This window comes from Mastomys coucha, unplaced genomic scaffold (assembly GCF_008632895.1).
Source record: "Mastomys coucha isolate ucsf_1 unplaced genomic scaffold, UCSF_Mcou_1 pScaffold1, whole genome shotgun sequence".
In the NCBI taxonomy this organism is placed as follows: Eukaryota; Metazoa; Chordata; class Mammalia; order Rodentia; family Muridae; genus Mastomys; species Mastomys coucha.
Window position 1 is genome coordinate 47016018 of NW_022196891.1, and position 6552 is coordinate 47022569.

Genomic DNA, 6552 nt, shown 5'->3' on the forward strand with positions numbered 1-6552 from the left:
GGCCCTTTATGTCGGTCTGCAGAAAATTCAAAATGAAAAGTACAAAGGTGAGATGTGCCTTTGGAGACCTCTGGGGGAAAAGGTTCCCTCCCCTGGCTTTGGAAAGCCAGCTTTTAATTGTGCGATGAGCTCGCTTGACAATACCCTGTCCCATAGGTTTATATGGGATGCCGGTTTTATGAAAAATGCCAAAATCTTTGCAAAAAGAAATAAAATTTTTACCAGTGTAAGAAGGTCCATTTTCCGTTTTGATTGTTTTGGGCAAACCCATAACACTGAATGCTTGTAGACAATAATCAATAACATTTCTAGAGGCTTCTCCTGTTTGCAGGGAAGCAAATATAAATCCTGAACACGTATCAATGCAGACATGTATATATTTAAGCTTTCCGAATTCTGCATAATGTGTTATATCCATTTGCCAGATTCTATTAGGCATAAGTCCCCTTGGGTTTACCCCCAAATGCGGGACTGGGGATAAAATAACACACTTAGGGCACTGTTTAACAATCATTTTTGCTTGTTCTCTGGAAATTTTATGTTTGAGCCTCAGAGTCTGGCTAGATAGATGGAAATTATCATGATCCCGTTTAGCTAAGGCTACAGGATCTGAAACTAAAATTTCTCCTATCAGAGCTCTGTCAATGAGGTCATTACCTCTGGCTAATGGCCCTGGCAGGCCAGAATGAGCCCGAATATGACCAATATAAAATTGGTTTTTGCGTGCAAGAATGATATTTTGTAACTGAGCAAATAGAACTCCTGCTGGGGTGTCCAACTTAAACATGCCACAAGTTTCTAGCAGTGGTATAGAATTATAAATGTAAAAGCTGTCAGTATATAGGTTAAATGAATCAGACACAGCTTCAAAGACTTTTAAAACTGTGGTTAGTTCAGCTAATTGAGCTGAGAGACCAGGGGTTTTATAACCACCTGTCGATTATTAATGAGATATCCAGCTTTTTCTTTGGATGTGCCATCAGTAAATACCACAAGGGCATTGTCTAGTGGCTTTCAAGCCGTTACCTTTGGAAAAATCACTTCGTGCACATTTAAAAACTTTATTAATTTGTCCTGGGGATAATGATTATCTATAGTTCCCTGAAATTAATTTGAGCAAGCAACCATTCTGTGCTATGCTACTTTAGCCAGGAGTCTTGCTCCAAAGTAAAAGGCTGAATGATAACATCTGGCTCCTTGCCAAAATAAGTCAGTGCTTGCTTCCTACCAAGCCTAATTATCTGGGCAACAGCTTCATAATATGGCAAGATATTATGTTTAGGTGACACCCTAGAATGGATCCACATAATAGGTGCCTTTTGCCATAACAACGCCATAGGGGCATGACTAGTACTGAAAATTAATAAATGCAAAGGTAAAGAATAATCTATGTAAGTAATAAATTGGTTCTCAATAGCCTTTTCTACCTGCTGTAAAGCAGATATTCCTTCTTTAGTTAAAGATCTAGGAGAATTTGTTTCAGAGTTACCTCTGAGAATATCAAATAAAGTTTTAAATTTGTCTCTACGTATAACAATTTTTTGAGGAATAACAGCTTGATCCATAAGTGTAAAACCTAAATAATTATATGGATCTTGAGTCTGCACCTTTTCTGGGGCTATTTGTAACCCCCTCTCATTAAAGGCAACTTGTAAATCTTTGTAACATAAAAATGCATCTTGAGGAAATTTCCCTGTTATCAAGACATCATCTGTGTAATGGGCAATGTATATCAATGGTCATTTCTTTCTTATAGGTTCAATTACCTGTGCCACAAATTTCTGGCATAACATAGGACTGTTAGCCATGACTGGGGGAAGAATGGTCCACTGATACCTTTTCATAGGTTCCTTAAAATTTACAGATGGAACACTGAAAGCAAATCTCTCACAATCTTCAGGATGCAAAGGAATTATAAAAAAAGCAATCTTTTAAATCCATAACTATTTTGTAAAATCCTTTTGGAATTGTCACAGGAGATGGCATTCCAGTCTGTAATACTCCCATTATAACCATAGTTTCATTAACCTTTCTTAAATCTTGTAACAGTCTCCATTTACCTGATTTTTTTCTTAATCACAAATATAGGCATGTTCCATGGGGAATTTGATTCCCTCAGGTGCCCTGCTTCTAATTGCTCCTACACTAGCAATGAAGCTGCTTCTATTTTCTCTTGAGACAAAGACCACTGATCAACCCACACAGGAGTATTATTTATCCACTTGATTTTATCTGCATGGGGCACAGGAAAGACAGTGGCCACTACGGAAAATGTGTCAAACCTTTATCATCATTATAAGGCTTATGGCCTCTGTATGTTCTAATGTCCTGTTTGGACTTCTGCCTATTAGCTAGCTCATTAGGGCTACATAATACCAGCCTCATCTGTGATAACAGATCTCTCCCCCACAGAGTGACAGGGAGGTTAGGCAATACATATGGTTGAATTTGTCCTGAGTTACCTTCCTCATCCCTCCAGGTTAGCAGCTAAGAGCTTCGTTTTGGGTTGTTGGCATACCCAATCCCTTGGAGGTGAGTAATGGACTCAGTCAGAGGCCAAGTCAGGGGCCAGCTCTGAGATCTGATGATGCTCACATCCGCCCCTGTGTCAGTTAACCCCTCAAAACACTTTCCTTCAATAGTTAGTTTAAGATTGGGCCTCTTATTTATAATAGACTGTATCCAATATACTTCAGGAGCACCAGAACAACTCTGTCCTGCCTCATTAGTAACAGCCTTAGGGGACATAGGATACATAGGAGCTAAGATAAGCTGAGCAATTTTTTCATAAGCAGGTACTATAATAACACCACATGGTGAAGAAGCCATAACCTTTATTTCTCCTTGATAATTGCCATCAATAACACCTAGGAAAATATGTAAACCATCTACAGTAACACTACCTTTGCCAATCACAAAACCCCAAGCCTTTGGAGGCAGTGGCCCATAAACTCCAGTAGACAGAATCTTAATTCCCATTTCTGGGGTCAATCCTTTTTGCCAGGTGGAGAATAACTCCACTCCTGTACGTCCTGGTGTTACTCTGAGGAGCTCAGGTATAGATCTTCCTTACTTGGCAGTCTCTGGGCCCCATGCACTGCCTTTTGGTTGAAGAACAGGGCCCGGGACTGGCCCCTGGACTCATTTTTTGAACAAGTATAGCCCTTAAATCTTCCTTTTCTGGCCCAATGTTTTCCTTTCTTACACTGATCACACAGTCTCTGTCCAGTGCTTGCTGCCTCTCTGCACTTCCTGACCTTTGCATTTCATGACTGGACAAGTCAGCAACCCTGAACTGTCTTGCCCACACTCTTGGGCTCTGCAGAACACTCCCTCTAAGGGCAAATGTTCCACCCTCAGATAACTGTCTTCCTTTCTGTCTGCCTGCAATTAAATTCCCCTAAGTTCATCAATTAATTCTCGTATCTTGATCTCGAGTTCTGCTCTACTTGGATGAGACCCGATTCAAGATCTCTCCCCTGTCTGGGAGGGCACAGATTTAGTGTAAGTACGCTATCTTCTAGTACGAGATGCAGCGAGTTTGCCTTTTGCGGAAGTTTGGGTCTCTTCGGCTACTGTACTGTATGAGTCAGAGGAGCTTTGGTCCTCTTCGCTGTCCATAGAGGAGTCAGAACCTGTCATTTCTGTACTCATAAGGCTTATTTGGCTGTCTGAACAATTTTCCTTCCGCTTATTTTTCTCATTTTCATTCATAATGTCCACAATCATCCCCCAAAGGCAGAGGGGAAATCCATCTGCCTTATTATTTACAAGCACCTTTCCTATCTTTTCCCGGAATTTTTTATTTATCCTGCTTAAACCCTCTAACCAAGGGCAGTGAGCTTGAATCAGCTCAGATAACTCTGCTAATGCATACATTTTCACCCTAACTCCCTTTGTTCTGAGTAGCTTATCCACGTTCTGGGTAGCCACCTTTGAGACATATGCACCCATAGTTCCTCACTGTCGATAAATCCCTAGGTCACTAAAGTATCGGGCCAATACTTTTTCTACCTAGATCCCCGTAGCCTCCTCACACTGATTCCTGGCCAGTGCTAGCCGAATCTCTTACTGTGTGGAAATCGCCACATCCGTTTCCTTCTGTTCCTTTTTCTTCCTTTTTATACAGAGCTCTGTGTCCGACAGTGTGGTCCCTCAATCCATTTCTCCCGCGTCCCAGCCGCACGTCTTGGGCGCCATTACGTAGTGTCCTACCAGCAGATCTACATGGTCATGGGTTGCTTCGAACTGGAGATTGGACCGGACCTGTGGGATAAACGGGTGGAGAAACAAAGAGATGGATGCCAAGAAAATGTATCAAAGCGTGCTTTACTTGGGGTGAAATGAGTTTTTATAGCAGACGGCAAAAATGAAACCACAACATTCAAACTTAGCACAATGCATAACATAAACACAGTAGCAGACAAAAGGATGCTGTTTCTCAACAGCAATACATCTCAGGTGGTCTGTTTAGGCAGGCAGTCTGTTTATGGTGCAAGGACTTCAAACAGTAGGCTTAGAAGTTAGCTGTAAGTCCGTCTTTGATTTCAGGAGGAGCTGCAGTGGGCTATTGTCTTGCACCACAGGTGGCCGGCTTCAGCCTGGGACTGTCATCAGTTCGCTTTCGATTCTCAGAGCTCAGGCAGAGGAATGCTGGTAGTTCATTGGAGTGTTCGGGCAGAACAAAGGGAGCCAACAGTCCATGTGATGATGATGATGATGATGATGATGATGATGATGATGATGATGATGATAATAATAATAGTAATAATAATATAGGTCTGTATGTGTGTGTTTATTTACTTACTGTGTATATGTACTCAAGCACTTGCCATGTGTGAGTGCATATGTTAAAGGACAACATGTGGAAGCTGGTTCTGTCCTCCACATGTAGGTTTCAGGGATCAAACTCAGGTTTTCAAGATTGACAGCAAGCACCTTTACCACTGAGCCATCTTGTCTGCCCTATGTTTTAAAAAATTTATTATTTTATTATTATTATTATTATTATTATTATTATTATTATTATTGCTATTGTGTTTCTGCATGTGAGTATGCACGTGAGTATGTGCACAGGAGCATGCATGCCATGACACCTGTGTGAAAGTCAGAGAACAACTTTTAGAAGTTGATTCCTTCCTTCCATCATGGGGTCCAGGGATTGAACTTAGGTCACCAGGCTTTGGTAAAAGTGCCTGTACCCTGAGCCATTCTGCAGAAGTATACCACCACCACCACCACCACCTCTACCACCACCACTACCACCACGTGGACTATACCACATAACACCATGCAGACAAGGATTGGGGAAAGGAGATATGACTATAGATTAAGAGGATGCACTGTTCTTGTAGAGGACTCAGGTTTGATTCCCAGTACCTACATGGGAGTTCTTAGCTGTTTATGACTGAGTCTCAGGGGATCTGACACCTTCTAGTTTGTGTGGGTACCAGGCACAAGTAAGTACCCACTCATACATGCAGACAAACACAGTACACATAGAGAAAAAAGAAATCTTTTAAAAAAAGGATTGAGTATAATTGGATTGTAAAGTATTAGGCTAGCATTTGCAAGATGTTGGGTCCCATCTATTGCACCATTATAAAACATATAAGAAAAGAAAGGTGACTGGATGTGACTGGTTTCCACAAAATAGTTAAAGGTTGGAATGTGTCTTGAGAGCCATAGTTTGTCAACTAGAAGAGGAAACTGCTATATCATAAACTACTGTATTATGCAAATGATATGCTAATTGTCCAGGACAGTTAAGGTCAGGAGTAGAATTAAGAGACTAAGTGTTTTCACACTATTAAAAAATAATAATGGGATTTGAACTGCTCCTCAGAAGATGGGAAATGCCAGAGGACAGATAAAATATTCCAATGAGGACATAAATAGTCAGAAAGCCCAAGTGACTTGTAGAGGACTAGGAAGGGACCAATGAGCTTGAGGGATTCTTCCTGAGCAGCAGCAGGAAGTGGAGTTGGGAAGCGAGGGTGGAGTCAAATTATAGAGGCCCTGAAGGAGTGTCTGGATTTGATGTGGGAGACAATGAGGTCTTCTAAATTATGAGTTGGGCGCAGCATGGTAAGTGTGGTGTTTAAGGGAGGCTATTCCCCTGCTCAGTACAGAAGTTAAAGAGGAAGTACCCAGAGTTCAGGCAGCCAGCAAACCAGTCAAGGATTGAAGGGGTCAAGGGCAGGGTGGAGGCCCTTCCACTGAAGGGTTAAATCTGAGAGTCGCTGTAAAGTAATCATTTATGAGTCTTTTGATGATGGCATATTGGGAAAGAAGGCAGCTGGAGCGGTGACTCCAGAAATTATAGCTGGATCTTTAATTTTAGAAAGGGTAACTGAGTAAATGTGGGATCCTGGTGATATTGTCTGAGTTTGGCCTTCCCGTGAACAGTACACGAAGGGGAACGTTTTTTCTCTGCGCACAAGGAGTGCATTGGAGTCTTGATGTCTGCTCCTCCAAGAGAGGGCTGGAGGGAAGTGGGCAGGGAGGACAGAGCTAAGGCTGACATGTGAAGCTGGCAGCTGAGTCAGCAGA